At 44.8% G+C, this 20,900-nt stretch overlaps 1 protein-coding gene across 2 annotated transcripts in view; it reads left to right on the plus strand.

Moving 5' to 3' along the window:
• The first annotated feature begins 2,602 nt into the window (after positions 1-2,602).
• Positions 2,603-20,900, plus strand: part of LYN (LYN proto-oncogene, Src family tyrosine kinase) — a 132,692-nt gene continuing 114,394 nt past the window's right edge. The window contains exon 1 of one of the 2 annotated variants that reach the window (XM_054498145.2): positions 2,603-2,903. The gene's annotated coding sequence lies outside the window, so the exon portion shown is untranslated. The remainder of the gene's footprint in view (positions 2,904-20,900) is intronic. The other variant, XM_054498146.2, reaches the window with a different exon arrangement.

The raw sequence follows: 20,900 nt of genomic DNA on the forward strand, positions 1-20,900 counted from the left end.
TATTTTATTTTATTTTTTAATTGGGGGGGTGTCTCACGATATTGCCCAGGCTGGTCTTGAACTCCTGAGCTCAAGCAATCCTCCCACCTCGGCCTCTGAAAGTGCTGGGATTACAGGTATGAGCCACTGCGCTCGGTCACTTGGGGGCCATTTTAAACAGCAAAATCACCAACAAAAAGCACAGAAGTGTGGAAAGCATAAACTAAATGGACAGCAAAAAGAATACAAGAAGGCAGAGCATTGCCTTGTTCCACCATAGCTGGGAGGGTGTGCGTGGGGCAACTCAAGATTTTTACTGCTCTGGGATGTGCATATCTATGAGTGACTGGGAAAACACCTCAAGTATTGATTTTGGGGTTACAAATACATTTTAGCAAGTAGATAAGTTCACAAATATGATATCTGCAAAAATGAGGATACACTGTACGTAATGTATTTACAATACTTCCTTCTCTTGCCTCACCCATCGTATTCCTTCCTTTCTTCAAAGGCCCACCTATCCTGCCAAGGAGCCTTAATTGATTTGCACCCTGCCTCTGATCACTGCCTTCTGTGCTCAATTTAGAGAAAACCGGTGAGATGAATCAGTCAATCTATCAATTAACCAATCAATCAATACTAATGAACTATTTTAAAGCACCCAACATAATTTCTGGGAGGTAGAGTGGGGAATAGATAAATATAAAAGGCAGTGCCTTCCCAAAAGGGGTTTACCAGTAGTTGAGAAGACAAGCCTAACATGGGCAAACAATGCTAAAAAGTACCTAGGTCTAGTTTAAAATAATGTTGCACACCATACATGCTATACAGATGCTTTAAAAAGTTGCCTATCAATAGGAGCTTTAAATAAAACTTTCCTGAGAAATAGAACTTTCATGGGACATTAAGAAGGAAAGACAGATATGGAGAATGATTGAATGAAGTATTCAGCAAGTATAAATGCAGCCTAAGAAGTGGAAATCAGCATCGTATCGTTTTTTTCCAAATAAGAATGAACAGATGAACTTAGTGAGGACACTTTTGTGAGGAGTTAGGGAGTTGGGGAGCTGGGTGCAAGCTCAGGTCAGCCTGATGATGCTTTGTTCCTTACCCCGAGAGACATTTTACCAAAAACACTGACAGACATTCCTGATAGATTAACCAATACCAAACGTTTTTGAATCCCGTTCTTATTTGCCACACACGTTTAGTCAGGATCTCAAGGATTCATCAGTAGCAGCAGATACTTTAATGTAGGGTTAATATATTTGAGAGGTCATTCTTAAGAAAAGTCTAGGCAATAGGCCCTCAGGTAGTGAATTATTCCATAGGATTCTTTGTTTTTTGTTTCATTTTGTTTTTGTTTTTTTTCATTCTTCTATTTTTCTCCATAGGATTCTTGATAGGTTTCAATCACATACTTTCCCATGGGTATTCCCATGGGTAACCCACCCCTTCTCTTCAGTAGTAAACTAACAACTACATACCAGTGAACATCACAGGTATAAACCACCTTTCTTTTTTTCTTTTAAGGAATTAGTATGCAAACTTTAGTGCTCTTTTCCTAGTAACAAATAACTGCTGTATCAGATTGTGTCACAAGGCAGCTGCTTTGACTTATTGCTCTGTAGCTGGGGCCAGCCTCTTCAGAACATTGTTAATGAGAGAAAGGAAGTGCTTTGGGCAGTGTCTGGCCCATCAGGCCCTCTGTAAATGTTTGCTATTAATGCAAAGACCAAGTCTCCTACAGTGTCCAATTTGTTTCCTTGTAAATTCTTCAAGGTACTGCAATGCTGAGATCCCAGTGAACAGAATCTGGCTTAGAAGAAGTGGGTATCCACGGTGCCCGAGCCTAATCTTACATCTTGGATTTGTAAGTGGCATTTATTGAGTTGAACATGAGCTTGAGCACGCGGTCACACATTCTTTCAGCAAACACTGGTTAGGCACCAGCTGCTACGTGCAAGCACTGCCCTACATGCTGGGACGCAGCTGTAGTAGGAATGAAATAACGCCGGCATTCCTGCATGCGGGCAGTGCGGGCCCTGTACAGAAAGGTACACGAGATAGGCATCCTCACATCCATTGTCCTGGGAGGGAACTGAGGCTTTGAGAAACGGAGAATTTGCCGGGCCATTTGACTCCACGTCATCCCCTCCCCCATCAATGCCCTGAACAGCCTCCTGTACACCCTTAAGGAACTTACTTTGTAATGATTTTTAAGAACTCAACGAGCCCCCAAGCATCACCTCGGCATATCGCATCCTTTCTCTAGAGAACCCCTAATGTTGGAAGGGATCAGAGCGCACCTCCTCCGCTCCTGGGAGCACCCCCTTCCTAATACCTTGGGGATGGGTCGGAAGGAAAGGAAAGGAGACGCGAGAGGGGTCGTCGATGTGCCTGCGAAGCCCAGGCTCCTCCGGAGATCCTTCCGTCCGTCCCTACAGGAGAAGGCTGGCCCGGGCTGCTCCACTCCCCGGAGCTGCAGACTGAGTCGCCAGGTTTCTGTGCCTTCAAAGCCCTGAGCGACGGCCACACCAAACACCCAAACCTTGGGCAGGGACCAAACGGTCACTTCCCCGCCCTCCGGGCTCAATATGCAAATCCGAGCACCAGGAAGTAGCTGGGACCTCTCGGCCGAGCCCAGAGACAGCCAGTTCCTCTCCCGCCGCGCCGGGCCGCGCTGCCGCTCGCTCCCCGGCCGTGGCGCCTCCGGGCCAGACGCGCTGCAGCCTCCAGCCCGCGGCAAGCGGGGCGGCCGCGCCACCCCCGGCCCCGCGCCAGCAGCCCCTCGCCGCGCGTCCAGCGTTCCCAGCCAGCAGCCTCCCCCTACGCAGGTCCTGCTGGGCCGCCCCGTCGCGCCCCCCGCTCTGAACTCAAGTCACCGTGGAGCTCCGCCGCCCCGAAACTTTCACCGCGAGCGGGTGAGTCCTCTGCGCGAGCCCAAGGGTGGGCGCGGGCACGCGGGCAGTGGGTGCAGGGGCCGCGGCTGTGCCACCAGCCGGAGTCCCGGGCGCAGGGTCGACTCGGGGCCGGGGGCATCGGCGCGGCCCGCGGCGGCTTCCTGGCCGCACCGCCTCCGGGCCCCGGCGGCGAAGGCTCTCAGATGTCTTCAGCCGGCTGGTGACCGGGCCCGGGGGAGCCAGGGCGCGGGGACTGAGGCTCCGCAGGTGTCCGACGCGAAGCCGCGCAGGGGAGCGGTGGGAGGTGCGGGCGCGGGGGCGGGCTCACCGCGGGTCCTTCCCGGTGAGGGCCCGAGGGCCGGCTGCTGTCCCTGCTCCGGCCGCTCCTCGCGCACAGTGGGGAAGCCCCTGCCCTTGCGGAGGGGGCGCGCGGCGGGGATACTGGAGAGGACTCCTCGGATTGTGCAATCTGATCTCCCCTCTGGACCCTGGGTCCCCTGGCAGTGGGAGATGGGGCTCGGCCGGCGCCCTCTCGAGGACCGCGGACAGTTGCCCTCCCTGGTGGCCCCGGGCAGGAGCGTGACGTCGAGGGGCTGCGGCGGAGGCTGGAGCTCACCCTCCCGCTGCGGCGCCTCTCGGCCTGCCGAGGAGCAGTCCGGTGCTTTTGCCGGCTGAGAGGAAGCGAGAGTTATTTTAAGAATTCAGGGGTTGCCTTTCCTTCGCCTTGGGGGAAGGGCCTAAGAGTCAGTTCCCACTTTCCTGCATTCTCTGGGCCCATGGTGGCATCTTTTGCTTGCGGTGCATTCGTAACTTTCCAACAGCCTGCCTGTCATGCGGATTAGCGGTTGTGTCCTTGTATGTCCGTGTGTGTTAATTATCCCAAATTCGCCCTTCTTCGCCAGCTCAGAATCTAGGCCTTGCACTTTTCTGGCTGTATATTTAGGGGACCGATTATTGAAATTCTCTGTTCGAGTTTCTTCATCTTTGAGAGAGCATATATACCTCAGGGGCTGTTTAGTACACACAAAGCCCCTAGTACATACCAAGCATTTCATAAACGATGTTACTGTTATTTGTTGCAGTGAATTCTATTCATATAAACGAGGCTTCTTGGTTCTTTGCAGCTTGGTGATGTTGAACCTAAGACTACCATGTCTGATTTAGCCATCTGACCTTATTAGTAAATCTGCTTAATAAATACATGAGGGATTTGCTGTCCCAAAGCAGGGCCCAGTAGTCTGACTTTCTCTAAAGAACTAGCCAGTAAACTGGTGGGCTACAGGGATGTTTTCTCTGTACAGCCAACACCTAAAGTCATGCCCTGGGGAATAGGCACTGCAAGAACCCAGGCCTTACTAAGCCCTTCTCTGTAAGAGTAAGATTTGTTGGGAAAGGGTGGGATCCAGTTAGTCCCTCTATTCTCATTTGGAGGTAAGCAGGTAAGCGCTTTGAGGCCTGAATAAATTTCACTGGATCATAGAGTCTTTGGTGACTTGGCCTCTTTGGATGTAAATGTGTGGCCCTTTTGCTGAGTGAAGGATAGAGGGCAGCAGATGTAAGGGGAGAGAAAATAGGAGCCAGGAAACTTGAGTTTTGGCTTCTTCCATCATTTAATATGCTGTGATTTGGGATAAGCCACTTGGGTCATTTATTCAGCCAAGATTTCCTTTATAGCAGCAGCCAGAGTTATATTGATTTGTCTGCAGGTTGATAGTCTGTATTAACCATTACAGTGGAAGCTCCATGAAAACTGCTTCATCTGTCTTGTCCAAAATGATAGCCCCAGTGCCTGGTACATAGTAGGTGCTCAGTTCGAGATTACTTGGAAGAAGGAATGAAGGCCTCCTGTGAGCTTGCCCTATGCAAAACTGAGAACATAGGGAGATGAAGAAATAGAGCTGGTCCCTAAGGTGTTTGAAGCCTACTGGCCCTTTCTGTTGTGGTTTCTAAAACGGGGATTTGAGAGGCTTTGTTGACTGTAAAGTTACCCAGCACTGAGTTACCCACATTTAGTGTTCTAAATGAGAGTCTCCACTCAGCACCGCTCTTCTCTACTTATTACTGGAAGAGAGGTCCTGATGTGGGGTGGTTAAGATGTTTCCTGCAAAGGTAGTTGGCCCAATCCAGAAGACCTACATTATTTCAGTCATTGGTGTTACAAAGGTAGGTGGAAACTTTGTAATCCCGCCCCTGCCCTCCAATAGCTTTCTTTTAGCAGAAAAGTGGTCCAGCATTGTTCAATGACTTTGAAAGCCTTTTACTTCTATCTGCAGTATTTGTTTTTAGAAATAAATCACCAAAAACATCTGAGATTCCAGTTGGTTCACACGACTATGTGGAGTTGTAACTTCACAGAATTAAATCATATTATTCATGTACAAACCCATACTAACTTTATAAATAAGGACACCATGTATACATGCCCACAGCAGGGAACATTGTTGTAAGCTCACTCCTACTGATGATCTCAGTGATGCATGGATGAGTGTTAACATTGAAAGGCCACCACAATCATTACTCAGGGCATTGATCAATGTCACATTGATAGCAGAGATAGCCTCAGACCTTTTCTGGCTCTTCCTAGCGATGATGGTGAAGGTGTTAGCACCTTTCATTTGTTCAGGGCTCTGAAGTCTTCCTGAAGTCTAATTTCATTTGAACCTCTTGTGGCTCCTATAGGATGGAGAGGGACAGATACAGAAAAAGATTCAGGGGGTTGTCTAAGGTCACGGGCTTGGTTAAGTGGTACCATTAGGAGTAGTAGGTATGTTTTTTGGCTCTTTCTACTTGTCCACCTTTGGACTTGTAGTGTGTGCTCAATTACAAATGCCTCTCAACTTATGATGAGGCTGTGTCCCAATAAACCCAATCATAAGTTGAAAATACTGAAAGTAGAAGATGCATTTAATACACTTAACCTACTAAACATTATAGATTAGCCTAAGCTACCTTAAACATGGTCGAAACACTCACATTAGCCTACCGTTGGGCAAAATCATCTGACACAAAGCCTATTTTATAATAAAGTGTTGAATAGCTCATGTAATTTATTGAATACTGTATTAAAAGTGAAAAATGAAATACTGTATTAAAAGTGAAAAATGAAGTAGTTTTTATTGAATGGCTAATGCTTTCGCACCATCGTAAAGTTGAAAAATCATTAAGTTGCAGACCATCTGTGCTTAAAAGCAAATAAATAGTTCATTTAACAAACATTTTAAAAGTGAAATCATGAGTTAATTTTCTTTTATCACTTGGTAATTGTCTGAACTAAGTGGCTAACTGCTCGGGACATAGCAGATGCACCATCAAGCTGGGCACTTCAAGCTGTCTTCTAGAAATGAATTTCTGTGCTTTTTAGCACTGCTTCTTGGGGGTGGGAAAGGGTGGTCTCCAGTAACTGCTAAGATGACACCTATACTGGCTGCTGTCTGAGCAGCTCTAGTGACTGTCTTGGGGGCAATCAGTTGCTTATTGGTTAATACAGAAGTACCCGAGTAATACTTTGCAAAAGGACTTTCCCCCACCTCTCTGGGAGTGTCTCCCTGTAAACTTTGCCAGCCTCCTGGTTGTTTTATCAGTGAGAGCATCATTTAAGTGAAAATATAAATTAAGGAGACAGGGCTCATAGGACGCACATTAAAACACGTGATCATTTTGAGCACCTGCTGTGTGCAAGGCACTGTTCTAGGCCAACAGTATAGATAATACATTGCCTCCCATCTTTTAAGGCTGATAATGAAGAGAAGAACATGGAAGAGGAAGTTGTTGGGTTTTTTTTTTTTCCAGTCAGAAATACTGAAAGATTTCTTACAGCTGCCTGGTTTCCTGATACTTAAATTGTGAAACTTTGAGTTCACTCCATTATCATTTCTAAAATTTATTTTGAATAAGTTCCCTTTCGGGGGAGATACCCATGTGTAGAGAATGGTATGGAAATCTGCCAACGGAGGGATTAGAAATTTTGTCAGTTTAAAGACTTGGACCTTTTAGATTTTTGTTGTTGTTGTTTTGTTTTTTCTTCTTTTTTGAGATGAAGGCTTACTCTGTTGCCCAGCCTGGAGTGCAGTGGTGCAATCTCAGCTCACTGCAATCTCCATATCCTGGGTTCAAGCAATCCTCCCTGCCTCAGCCTTCTGAGTAGTTGGGATTACTTACAAGCATTTGCCACCACACCCAGCTAATTTTTGTATTTTCTGTAGAAATGGGGTTTCACTATGTTGGCCAGGCTGGTCTTGAACTCCTAACCCCAAGTGATCCGCCCGTCTCGGCCTCACAAAATGGTGGGATTACAGGTGTGAGCCACTGCTCCTGGCCTCTCTGGGTTATCTTTGGCTTAAGTTAGTTGGAAGGGCTCTCTTTATTTTTTATTCTGCCTCCCACTGAAGAGGCAGAGTTTTCGCTCTTGTCACCCAGGCTGGAGTGCTTTGGCGTGATCCCAGTTCACTGCACCTCCATCTCCTGGATTCAAGTGATTCTCCTGCCTCAGCCTCCCTAGTAGCTGTGATTACAGGCGCCTGCCACCATGCCTGGCTAATTTTTGTATTTTTAGTAGAGACGGGTTTCACCATGTTGGCCAGGCTGGTCTTGAACTCCTGACTTTAGGTGAGCCCGCCTTGGCCTCCCAAAATGCTGGGATTACAGGTGTGAGCCACCTTGCCTGGCCCTCTCTTGTAATTTAGAAGAGCAAGTTTAAATACTTGGGATGATGTATTAAAAAGCCTCATCCATGCTGACAAGAGCAGGGCCTGTAGTAGCCTTTGTTGTTTATCCTCTTCATCCTGTTCTGTACTTCATTTTCTCTCATTACTGAATTAGCTGGCAGCATTCCTTATTTGCCACAGAGCTATTTCTTAAAAGCTGTACTTACACTCAGGATACAGTTTTCCTTGGTAAAGAACTCTTCCGTGGCATTGCTCTTTCACTGGGCTTTATTAACCCTCAGGCTTCCAGTACCCCTTCTTCTGCTCTCCCCAGTTCGTTCCCTATCATCTTATAAAGGCTTCTTGAACCAGGAATTGGCATGAGCTGACCGTGTATGGGAAGAGATTGTCAGTTAACCTCATTATTGTAAATGCTCAGTGTTCAGAATGCTGCTACTTAAATGACATCCTATAGAACTGCATGAATCGGGATACATTTAAAGAATCCATTTAAGTGACTGTTTTGATGGTTGAGGCTCTGCTTTTGGGTTGTAGAACACTGGGAAGAAGTCTTCATAGCTCAGATAGTTTTTTAGTTGGTCTCATTTCCTTTCTACAGTCCATGCTTCAGGCAAAGTTACATATTGCCTGCCTGCCCACACCTTTCTGTGAGCATCTGAAATCTTGCTCACTCCTCTTTATTGACACCAGACCATACTGGTTGGAAGCTTCTTTCCAGTCCCCGCTTTCCTCCCTCTATTGGTAAAACATCTGGTGGGGAGGTCTTCATGTGGTCTTTGGGCCTACCCTTGGGCGCTGGTACAGTGAGACTGGAGGGATGGGTGTGTATTCATTCTGCCTCCCACTGAAGCAATGACGTCTTCTTGGTGTTTGGGTCTCTGGGTGCCCCCACTCTTCCTGTAAATGTTAACCCCCACAGAGGTGAGGGGAATGGAGAAGCTTGTCTCAGAGAGGCTCTCTGGAGAGGGAGGACCACTTCTGCTTTCCAGGGGGAAGCTGTGTCACGGAGAGCAGAACTGTAGCCCGATGCTGGAGAGAAAAGGCCCCAGAGGAGGCAGGCAAGGAAGTGATACTTCCTCCTCCCCAGGCCCCTGGGTCATTTGCCTGCAGCCCCACCTTCCTTACCACCCAATGCTGTGTTTTCCTCGGGGTTCTTTCTACCCTCTGCCACCCTCTGCATTTTCGGTTTGCCCTTAAGTGAGGGGTGGGGCGGGGGTGGGAGAGAGGAGGAGTCTGGAGTCTTAAGGGCAGAGCCTGCTTTGCGAAGCCCACCCTGGCCATGCCAGACTTTTTCAGCAACGGAAAAATGTACATTTTGAAATTCCCCGTCATGGAAAGTGTTATGAAACTGTTGGGTAGATGTTTCGAAATCTTTTAATGTTCAGGCTACATAATAATTTTTAAATACTAACTATAATAATTCAGGACTATTTAAAAAATTGTTAAATTCCTGGTTAAATTCTTGGGATAGAACAGTGGCTGTCAAACATCTTTTTTTTTTTTTTTTTTTGGGATGGAGTCTCGCTCTGTCACCCAGGCTGGAGTACAGTGGTACGATCTCCACTCACTGCAACCCCCACCCCCCAGGTTCAAGCGATTCTGCTGCCTCAGCCTCCCAAGTAGCTGGGATTACAGGCATGCACCACCAAGCCCAGCTAATTTTTGTATTTTTAGTAGAGACAGGGTTTCACCATGTTGGCCAGCCTGGTCTCGAACACCTGACCTCAGGTGATCTGCCCGCCTCGGCCTCCCAAAGTGCTGGGATTACAGGCATGAGCCACGCGCCCAGCCTGTCAAACTTATTTGACCACAACCCACAGCAAGAAACATTTTACCCTGTGCTCAAATACACTTATATCTGTAGGCAAAACAAAATAGAAAAAGGAAAATACAATCTGGTGGAACAGCCCCTGCCCTTAACTTGCAGGGGAATGTGGCCTGGAGCAGCTTTTCTGAGGTAGGATTGGCCAACTCCATCAGAGTTTGTTTGTTCTGATGCATAATAGATATACATAGTTTCAGGGCACATGGGATAATTTAATACATTCATATAATTTGTAAAGATTAAATCAGTATTTGAGATAGCCATCACCTTAAATGTTTGTTTTCTTTTTAAATGCTAGAGTCTTTTGAATTCTTCTAGTTGTTTTGAAATGCACAATAGTTAATTGTGAACTCTAGTCACCCTACTAGATCTTATTTCTTCTATCAAACAGTATGTTTGTATCCATTAATCAACATTTTTTCATCCCCCCTTCCAATGTACAGAGGTGGGCAGTCCAATAGGGAGGTTTATTAAACAAACACAAACTAAGTCACATTCATATAATGGGATACTTTGTAAATATCTTAAAAGATAAAACATTCAATTACAGTTACTAACATGAAAAATTTTTTTTCAAAAGCTGAACAGGGCCAGGCGGCCAGGCGCAGTGGCTCTTGCCTGTAATCCCAGCACTCTGGGAGCGTGAGGCAGGAGGACTGCTTGAGCTCAGGAGTTCGAAATCAGCCTGTGCAATTTGTCTCAAACAAACAAACAATAACAAAAGAGCTGAACACAAACTAGTAGATGACATGATACCATTTCTGAAATAAAATATTCATATATGGACACATCATCTATAAACTCTGCATTTCAAACAATTTTTATACTAAGATCTTAATAGTGATTATTTCTGGGTGACAGTTGAGTGCTGTTTTTACTTCTGTACGTCTTTATATTTAAAAGAATGAGCATCCCATATATATAAATATATATATAAATCCCACATATAAATATATACATAAATCCCATATATAAATATAACTCTCTCTCTCTCTCTCTCTCTCTCTCTCTCTCTCTCTCTATATATATATATATATATATATACTTTTTTTTTTTTTTTTTCTGAGACAGAGTCTTGCTATGTCACCCAGGCTGGAGTGTGATGGTATGATCTTGGCTCACTGCAACCTCCACCTGCCAGGTTCAAGTGATTCCTGTGCTTCAGCCTCCTGAGTAGCTGGGATTACAGGCACACACCACCACGCCCCGCTACTTTTTGTATTTTTAGCACAGACAGGGTTTTGCTGTGTTGGCCAGGCTGGTCTCGAACTTCTGGCCTCAAGTTATCCGGCCGCCTCAGCCTCCCAAAATCTGGGGATTACAGGCATAAGTCATTGCGCCTGGCTCCTTATATGATTTTAAAACGGCAGGATATAAGGAGCAATGGAATGAAACCAGTGGGACTGCAGAGGGCAGGTGGAAGAAGACAGGGAACTTTGGAGCTAGAGTGACTTGAAGGACACTTGATGGATATAATTGTAACAGTCCTGTCTCAGGAGAGCTGATGCGCTGTAAATGTTGTAAACAGAACATTTTCTTTAAGAACCTTCCACTGCTATGTTTAGTATTCAGTTTAGCAAACTTTTCCTGGGTAGCTACTGGGAGTCCCGCACAGTGTTAGGAGTTGGGGTTGGTGGAAATCCTGAAGGGAGTGGGCCACACACCCTGGAGGAAGGGGCTTTCCTGAGAAAGGACAGCCTGACTATGCAGGGGTCATTCCACATTACTGGAGCTTGTTTCGGAGAGGCAGTGGGAGGCTCCACAGGCAGGCTTGGAGGGTGCTTGGCCCTAATACTAAATGTTGGACTTCATGGCATTAATGAAGGGGAATTACTGGAGCCTTTTAGTATGAAGCTAATTTTTTTGTCCATCACAGGCAACTTCTTGCCTACACTCTTTTACAATACGGCATTTATGACGTAGCCAAGAGTGAAGACACGTTGAACACTGACTTAATGCTTTGAGTAGGTGGAGAGTTGAATGACTCAGGGCTACTTCTCTAGAGATTAATTTGAAGCTAGAAAGTAACATTTATTTCTGTTTTCTATGACAGCAATAGGCTTAAGCTTGTAATCGTCTTCTGCAAGTAGGTACTTGACACCTCCCCTAAATGACCTGGAGAGTGACAGATACAGTAATGGGCACAATCCTTGGTTTTTTGTTTTGTTTTTGAGACAGAGTCTCACTCTGTCATCCAGGCTGGAGTGCAGTGGCACGAAAAATTTTTAAGCAAAATTTTTAAGCAAAATTTTAATATGGAGTTTATGGTTGTTAGTATAATGAAATGCGGCACCATAGCAGTTGATTTTTGTCTTTCAGAACCACATTGGCTTTTTGTATTGTTTCAAATTTGATAGATGCCCAATGTGTATAACAAAAATTTTCCCTCATGTGTATTTATTTATTTATTTATTTGTTTATTTGTATGTTTTGAGATGGGGTCTCACTCTGTTGCCCAGGCTGAAGTGCAGTGGTCCTATCTTGGCTCACTGCAACCTCCACTTCCTGGGCCCAAGCCATCCTCTCACCTCAGTCCTGGGTAGCTAGGATTACAGGCCCTGCCATCAGGCCTGCCTATGTTTTTTGTTTTTTGGGAGGCCAAGGCAGGAGGATAATTTGAGCTCAGGAGTTTGAGACCAGGTTGTAATCCCAGGCTGGAGTACAGTGGTGCAGTCATAGCTCACTGCACCCTTGCCCTCCTGGGCTCAAGCCATCTTCCCACTTCAGCCTCCAAGTAGCTGGGACTACAGGTGTGTGCCACTATGCCTGGCTTATTTTTTGTAGAGATGGGGTTTGGCCATGTTGGCCAGCCTGGTCTCAAACTCCTAAGCTCAAGGGATCCACCCGCCTCAGCCTCCCAAAGTGCTGTGCTGGGATTACAGGCGTGAGCCACCGCACCCAGCCCATGTATATTTATCGAGTGCTGTATGTCATGGTAGTGGGTGGTTTGGGGAAATACCAACATAAGTAAGTGGGAGGTTTCTATCCTAGAGGAGTTTGTTGTGCTCTGTTCTCTCTGGATTGTTCACAAACCAGAATGCTGATCAATGACTTTGCTAGGGTTGTGGGTGGGCGACTTGCTCAGGAGATCCCTGGCACCCAAATGAGTGACCAGAAATCACTCTGAATGGTCAAAAGTAAGGCAGGGCAGGGCGGTAGAGCACAAGGTGTCGAATTAATTTCACGTGGGGGCTGAAATCCCAGGTCTGTCCCTTCCTAACTGTGGGCTGCTGCTGGCAAGGTGCTGGCCTTGCTAGCCTCAGAGTCCTCATGTTTAAACCTCAGCAGTTTGTTGTGAGTGTTCTAGGTTACAGTGGATTCCAAACTAGCCACAAGTGAAGCACATAGCTAAATGGTAGTCATTGGTATTGTTATCAAAAGCAAGTTGCTTAGCTGGGTGAAGTGGCTCACGCCTATAATCCCAGCACTTTGGGAGACTGAGACAGGTGGATTGCTTGAAGCCAGGAGTTCAAGGCCAGCCTGGGCAATAAAGTGAGAACCTGTCTCTATAGAAAAAAAAATAAGAATAAATAAAAACAAATAAAAATTACTCAGAGTGCAGTGATGTAATCCTATAGTCTCAACTACTCAGGAGACTGAGGCAGGAGGATTGCTTGAGCCCAGGAGATTGAGGCTGCAGTGAGCAATGATTACACCACCACACTCCATCCTGGGTGACAGAGCGACAGCCTGTCTGTAAAATAATAATAACAATAATAAAAAGAAAGTTGCTTAGGATGGCTACTATAAAAAATGAGAAATCATGATGAAATCATGTCATGTTAAAAAAGAACACAATAACAAAAATCAGAAAATAACAAGTGGTGCCGAGGATGTGGAGAAATTGGAATCCTGTACATTGTTGGTGGGAGTGTAAAATGCTACAGCTATGATGGAAAATCATATCGTAGTTCCTCAAAAAATTAAACATAGAATTGCCATGTGATGCAGCAATGCTACTTCTGGGTATATACCCCAAAGAACTGAATGTGGGGTCTCAGAGATATTTGTACACTTGTGTTCATAGTAGCATTATTCACAATAGCCAAGAATTAGAAGTAACTCATGTTCATCAATGGATGAAACAAAATGTGGTTTATATGTACATTGGAATATTTTTTTTTTGAAACAGGGTTTTACTCTGTCACCCGGGCTAGAGTGTGGTGGCGCCATTACAGCTCACTATAGACTTGACTTCCTGAGCTCAGGTGATCCTCCCACCATGCCTGGCTAGTTTTTTTGTATTTTTTGTAGAGATAAGGTTTTGCCATGTTGTCCAGGCTAATCTTGAACTCCTGGGCTGAAGCAGTCTACCTGCCATGGCCTCCCAAAGTACTGGGATTGCAGGCATGAACCACCATGCCCAGCCATACAATGGAATGTTATTCAGCCTTTAAAAAAAGGAAATGCTGGCTGGGTGCGGTGGCTCATGCCTGTAATCCCAGCACTTTGGGAGGCCAAGGTGGGTGGATCACCTGAGGTCGGCAGTTTGACACCAGCCTGACTAACATGGAGAAACCCCATCTCTACTAAAAATACAAAATTAGTCGAACATGGTGGAGCATGCCTGTAATCCCAGCTACTTGGGAGGCTGAGGCAGAAGAATCACTTGAACCCGGGAGGCAGAGGTTGCAGTGAGCCGAGATCCCGCCACTGCACTCCAGCCAGGGCAACAAGAGTGAAACTCCGTCTCAAAAAAAAAAAAAAAGGAAATGCTGACACATGGTACAACAAGGACAAAACTTGAGGACATCATGCTAAGTGAAATAAGCCAGACACAAAAAGACAAATATTGTATGAGTCCACTAATGTGAGGTTCCTCAAATAGTCAAATTCATAGGGACAGAAAATAGAATGGTGTCTTCCAGGGGCTTGATGGGGGAGGGAATGGGAAGTTACTGCTTAATGGGTACAGAGTTTCAGTTTTGCAGGATGAAAAGAGTTCTGGAGATGGATGGTGTGATGGTTATACAAGAATATGAATGTACTTAATGCCACTGAGTTATATACTTAAAATAGTTACGATATAAATTTTATATTGTGTTTATTTTACCACAACTTTAAAGAATGAAAAAAAAGTTGCTTGATGAGCAAATATGTGTACAAATAGACAGAGGTGTCCTTGAGGATATTTCATTAAGTTTGATAAATTGCCCTTCTTCTGGCTGGGTATTTACCTACCAAGCAGACGGGTGTTTACTTTTTTGGCAGAGAGAGGACAGGATCTTTACTTTTTGTCATTTAATACATGGCCACGTGGATTGCTGGCTGACAGTATATTGAAATGGCTGTGATGTGGGAGAGGGAATGATAATGGAGAAATTTACAAAGGCAGAGATTGTAGATTACAAAGTAAGGAGAAACTTGTAACCATCAAAGCTGCCTGCATGGGTCCTGGAGAAGGGTCCTTCTCCATCATTAAACGTTTGTCAGCAAAGGCTAAGAGATTCTTACAAGACCTTTTAGAAAAGTTTGCATTAAGGCTGGGCGCGGTGGCTCACACCTGTAATCCCAGCATTTTAGGAGGCCGAGGCAGACGGATCACGAGGTCAGGAGTTCAAGACCAGCCTGGTCAACATAGTGAAACCCCATCTCTTCTAAAAATACAAAAATTAGCCGGGTGCGGTGGCACACACCTGTAGTCCCAGCTACTTAGGAGGCTGAAGAAGGAGAATCGCTGAACCTAGGAGGCGGAGGTTGCATTAAGCTGAGACCACGCCGTTGGACTCCGGCCTGGGTGACAGAGCAAGACTCCGTCTCAAAAAAAATAAATAAATAAAAAAGTTGCATTAGATGGCTCTAAAAGGTGCTTCCTGATTTGATGATACGGTTATATTAATATTTCTAGCCATGCACTCATTAACTCCAAATTACATAATAAGAAAGTATCTTTCTTTTGTTTTTTGAGGCAGGGTCTTGCTCTGTCACCCAAGATGGAGTGCAGTGATACCATCATAGTTCATTGCAGCCTTGAACTCCTGGGCTCAAATGATCCTCCCATCTCGGGATCCCAAAGTCCTGGGATTACGAGCATGAGCCATTGTGCCTTGCCAAAGAAAGAATATTTCTGACAGAGTTCTTTCTAACAGGATTCGAGGGAATTTAAAAAAATTTTTAAAAAAGTTTTCCCAATGCAGGAGTGTGTGTGTATGTGTGTGTGTTTAAAATTTAAGTATAACACTTACATAGAAAAGTGCAGAAAACAGAAGAATCTAGCTGAATGCAAAGCCTTGTGTAACCACCCCCATGATCAAAAAGCAGAATGATGTTGACCCTCCCCCAAGCAGTACTCCCCTGAAAGGCATCTGCCATTCTACTTCTAGTTTTTGTTTAGTTTCCAGTGTAGGCTTCTAAACAATAAAGTGTAGGGAATTGAAAAGCAGTACAAAGCCATTTGGTTTGGCAAATAAACAGATTTTCAAGCTGTGGGTTTGGCTACCACCGGCATCTCTCTGTGTGTGGAATTTACTTGCAATTCAACTGGAGAGCAAGACCTCATCCTGTTTTACCCTGGTGATTCAGTTGCTAAAATTCTCACACATGAGTTTGATCTGAGCCTTATTTAAATACCTTTTTATTCATCCATTAATTAGTAAAATTAGTTGGCATAAGCCATATATAGCTGGTTTTTCTGCACAGCCAAGTAAATTTATAAATGCAAATATGTGGGTGTGATAAGGGTGGTTTCCACTGACCCACATGTAATCAAACATCCTGTTATATGACACAGTGCCAGTCTGTGCATAGGCATTTGAAAGTACTAACTGGGTTTGTGAATTCAGTGATGCTGTTCTTCAGTAAAATAAGGACTTATTTTTCTGATGTTAAGGAACACAGCACCTTTGTTACTGACTGTTACTTCAACTTCTGTTTCATGTAGTTTTGATATTTATTTTTGTTGGGGGTGACAGAGAGAGGCATAATTGACCTGTGGCATTTGTTAATCCATGAAGTCGTGCTTCACTTATGCATCATTCAGAAAACACTTCTTGGATACTCACTACTCATGAATATGCATGCATATGACTTGCAGTCAAAGCCATGAGTTCTCAATAGCGAAACCGTTCCAGATATACTCAGAAAGTTAAAATGTTTAAAAAAAAACTAGGAGTATAATTTTTTTAAAGAAAAATTTCCTTTTATTTTTGTTGTTTTGTTTTGTTTTTTTAGAAGCAAGGTCTCAGTATGTCGCCCAGTCTAGAGTGCACTGGCCATTCACAGGCACCATTATCACTCACACACTATGGTCTTGAGATCCTGGGCTGAAGTGATCCTCCTGCCTCAGCTTCTCGAGTAGCTGGGACTAGAGGCATGCACCACTGCACCTGGCTTAGAGTATAAATTTTTGTGTCACACAAGATATGAAGAACATGCACAGGCACTGGACCCATCTGTGGGTTCATCTTTCTGTGGGACCCACTAAGGGACCCATTTTTCTGTGAAAAAGTCACAAGTGAAGTCTGGGCCGTGCAAGGAATAACCATACCCCAAGAGAACATGCTGAGCCTGTAGTTTGCCTGACTGCATCCCCCAACCTCCCCAGCTTATTTTTATTTTATTTACTTTTTATTATTTTAGACAGGGTCTTGCTCTGTTGCCGAGGCTGGAGTGCAGTGGCATGGTCATGGCTCTGCAGCCTCCACCTCATGGGCTTAAGTGATCCTTCCTCCTCAGCCTCCTGAGTAGCTGGGACTAGTGGTGCATGCCACTGTGCCAGATTAACTTTTTTAATTCTTTTTTTTTTTTTTGAGACAGTGGTCACTCTGTCACCCAAACTTAAGTGCAGTGGCTCAATCTTGGCTCACTGCAGCCTCAACCTCCTGGGCTCCAGTGATCCTCCCACCTTAGCCTCCCAAGTAGCTGAGACTACAGGCATGTGCCACTACACCTGGCTAATTTCTTTTTTTTTTTTTTTGACGGAGTCTCGTTCTGTTGCCCAGGCTGGAGTGCATTGGCACTATCTTGGCTCACTGCAACCTCTGCCTCATGGGTTCAAGCGATTCTCCTTCTTCAGCCTCCTGAGTAGCTAGTATTACAGGCGCCTGCCATCATACCCAGCTAATTTTTTTGTATTTTTAGTAGAGACGGGGTTTTGCCATGTTGGCCAGGCTGGTCTCAAACTCCCGATCTCAGATGATCCCCGCCTCAGCCTCCCAAAGTTCTGGGATTACAGGCGTGAGCCCCCACGTCTGGCCTGCCTGGCTAATTTTTGTATTTTTTGTAGAGATGGGGTTTTGCCATGTTGCCCAGGCTGGTTTCAGTCTCCTGTGCTCAAGTGATCCATCCATGTGCTTCAGCCTCCCAAAGTGCTGGGATTACAGGTGTGAGCCACAGTGCCAAGCCTAAAATTTTTTGTATAGTTGGGGATCTCACTGTGTTGCCCAGGCTGGTCTTGAACTCCAGGGCTCAAGTGATCTTCCCACTTGCTTCAGCCTCCCAAAGTGCTGGGATTACAGACGTGAACCACTGCAGCCAGCCCCAAAACCTCCAGTTTAATTTCCTCCAGCCACAGTTCCTGATGCTTGGCATCTCTGCGTTTTAACTGCTTGTCTCTGTTAGCAACTGCTGGATGCTATAGAGGATTTGAACAAAGAGTGAATCCTGGGAATGGAGGGAATATTGGACTAAGGAGACTGACCAGAGCAGAACAGTTTCCATGTGAAGAAGTGAGTCCCTCAGTTGGAAATAAAGTAGGAAGAGATGGGGAAAAACTTGGCTGGATTCCTTACTAATCTTGGTGAAGAATATAGGTATGGATTAGTAACACTGTAGTAGCTAATGAAAAATATTCCGGGTTGTGAACTTTGGGGTGTCTGAGGAGCAGCATGATGTCATAGTCATAAACTGAGAGTCAGGAATTGGTTTCTGGGCTGGGTGTGGTGGCTCACACCTGTAGTCACAGCACTTAGGGAGGCCAAGGCAGGAGGATCACTTGAGGCCAGGAATTCAAGACCAGCCTGGGCATCATAGTGAGACCTCATCTCTACAATTTTTTTTTTTTTTTTTTAAAGGAATTGGCTTCTAGTCAATGCTTTGTCAAATACCAGTCTTGGGACATTAGATGAAGTTCCTTAAGCTCTTCAGGCCTCATTTTTCTAATACGTAAAACAGTAATAACAGATTTTTGTTAGGTATCTCATCCAGCTGTTGCAAGGATTAAATGGGGTAATGTACCTGGGAGTTCCTTAAACAGTCAAATTTTCTACCCAGTTTTGGCTGTTGTTTTGGATTAAACTGTACTACCCTGAGCCTTTTCTTGATTTTGGAGGATCCCTGCCCACTCCCCACTCATGGTACCCCTGGCCTGTTTTGGTAGATTCACTTATGCATCATCACCAGTCCTGTGGGGAAGTGGAAATTTGGTGTACATACCAGGTGCACTTTCATTCTTCTCAAAGTGTTATGACAAACAGCAAAGAGAACACCTTTTCTTTTATCATTAGCTCATCCTTAAGCATCTCTTGAGGGGTAAAGCAATTTAAAAAAAAGTTTTAGCTAGACATGGTGGCATGCCCCTGTCATCCTAGCTGCTCTGGAGGCTGAAGCAAGAGGGTCCCTTGAGTCCAGGAGTTGGAGGCTGCAGTGAGCTATGATTATGCCACTGCACTCCAGCCTGGGTAACAGAGCAAGACTCTCATCTCTGAAAAACAATAAGAAAAGAAAACGAAACAACAACATCAAACAAAGAAACAAAAGCAAGTTTATAAATAAAGAAACAGAATAGCAGGGACATGGATGAAGCTGGAAACCATCATTCTCAGCAAACTAACATAAGAACAGAAAACCAAACACCGTGTGTTCTTACTCATAAGTGGGAGCTGAACAATGAGAACACATGGACACAGGGAGGAGAACATCACACACCGGGGCCTGTCGGGGGGTTGGGGGCCTAAGGGAGAGATGGCATTAGGAGAAATACCTAACGTAGATGATGGGATGGTGGGTACAGCAAACCACCATGGCTCGTGTATACCTGTGTAACAAACCTGCATGTTCGGCACATGTATCTTAGAAATTAAAGTATAATAAAAAAATTTTTAAAAAAAGAAACCTAGAATAAAAACCATACCTAATTTAGTAAGAGAGGCATTCCCCCCAAGCTTCTCACGTTTATTTATTTATTTATTTAGAGACAGAGCCTCGCTCTATTAACCAGGTTGGAGTGCAGTGGCGTGATCTTGGCTCACCGCAACCTCTGCCTTCCGGGTTCAAGCGATTCTCCCTACCTCAGCCTCCTGAGTTGCTGGGACTACAGGTGCCCGCCATCACCCCCAGCTAATTTTTGTATTTTTAGTAGAGACGGGGTTTTGCCATGTTGGCCAGGTTGATCTCAAACTCCTGACCTTAGGTGATCCGCCTGCCTTGGCCTCCCAAAGTGCTGGGATTACAGGCATGAGCCGCCGCACCTGGCCTAAACTTCATTTAAATGATGAGGAAATAACTGCAATGGAATGACCTGGTTGGAGAACCATGTTACTCACCTGAACGCTGGCTTTATGCAGTTTCAACGTCCACAGGTATCTTCTGATTGATCGCATTAGAGTCTTGACCTAATTTCTCCTGATAAGGAGCTGAAAATCAAGCAACAGTACATTAGAACTTTGATTCATGTGACGCCTATCATGCCACATAAATGAAAATGCAGAGTTTAGATTAAGAACAGTAAAGCTTTCTCTGTTGTACCTTAAAGGTACTTCCCTCCTCCTCATAATAATAAGCTACATGCTTCTGGAAGTTTTACCAAGACTTGAGATCAGGAGGGAGCATTCTGACGCTGAGCACACCTCCGACTTTGCACATGGTGGTTTCGAGGGGTTGACGGCACAAGACCCCCAGAGTCTAGTAACAGTTCTGTCTTACTGTTCAAATTTGCCTTTCCTACCTCAATTTCTCCTCTATTTTAACAGAAAATCTACTACTACTACTACTACTTCATATGTATCTAAAATATTTCATAATCTTTAGTAATGGGATATAAGCACTCTTAGCCATCAGAATAACTTTTAAGGTCAGGCGCAGTTGCTCACACCTGTAATGCTAGCACTTTGGGAGGCCGAGGCAGGAAGATCACTTGAGCGCAGAAGTTTGAGACCATCCTAGGCAACATAGTGAGACCTCATCTCTATAGGAAATTTAAAAAATTAGCCAAGAGTGGTGGCATGGGCCTGTATTCCCAGCTACTCAGGAGGCTGAGGTGGGAGGATTGCTTGAGCCTGAGAGGTGGAGGCTGCAGTGAGTCGAGATCGTGCCACTGCACTCCAGCCTGGGTGACAGTGAGACCCTGTCTCACAAACAACAACAACAACAACAAAAACTTAAAGATTAGTAAGCAATTTTTTTCTTTGGAAAAAATTAAAATGAAAATAGACAATTTTGAGAAAACTTTATGTTTTTTAAATCAACTTTAAAATTTTGCTATATAGCTCTATGAATTTTAATACATGTGCAGATTCATTGAATTATTTTCATAATGAGAATACAGAAAAGTTCTGTCACACCCTCCCACAAAAAAAAAAACTTTCTTGTGCC

This window comes from Pongo pygmaeus, chromosome 7 (genome assembly GCF_028885625.2).
Source record: "Pongo pygmaeus isolate AG05252 chromosome 7, NHGRI_mPonPyg2-v2.0_pri, whole genome shotgun sequence".
NCBI classification, from domain to species: Eukaryota; Metazoa; Chordata; class Mammalia; order Primates; family Hominidae; genus Pongo; species Pongo pygmaeus.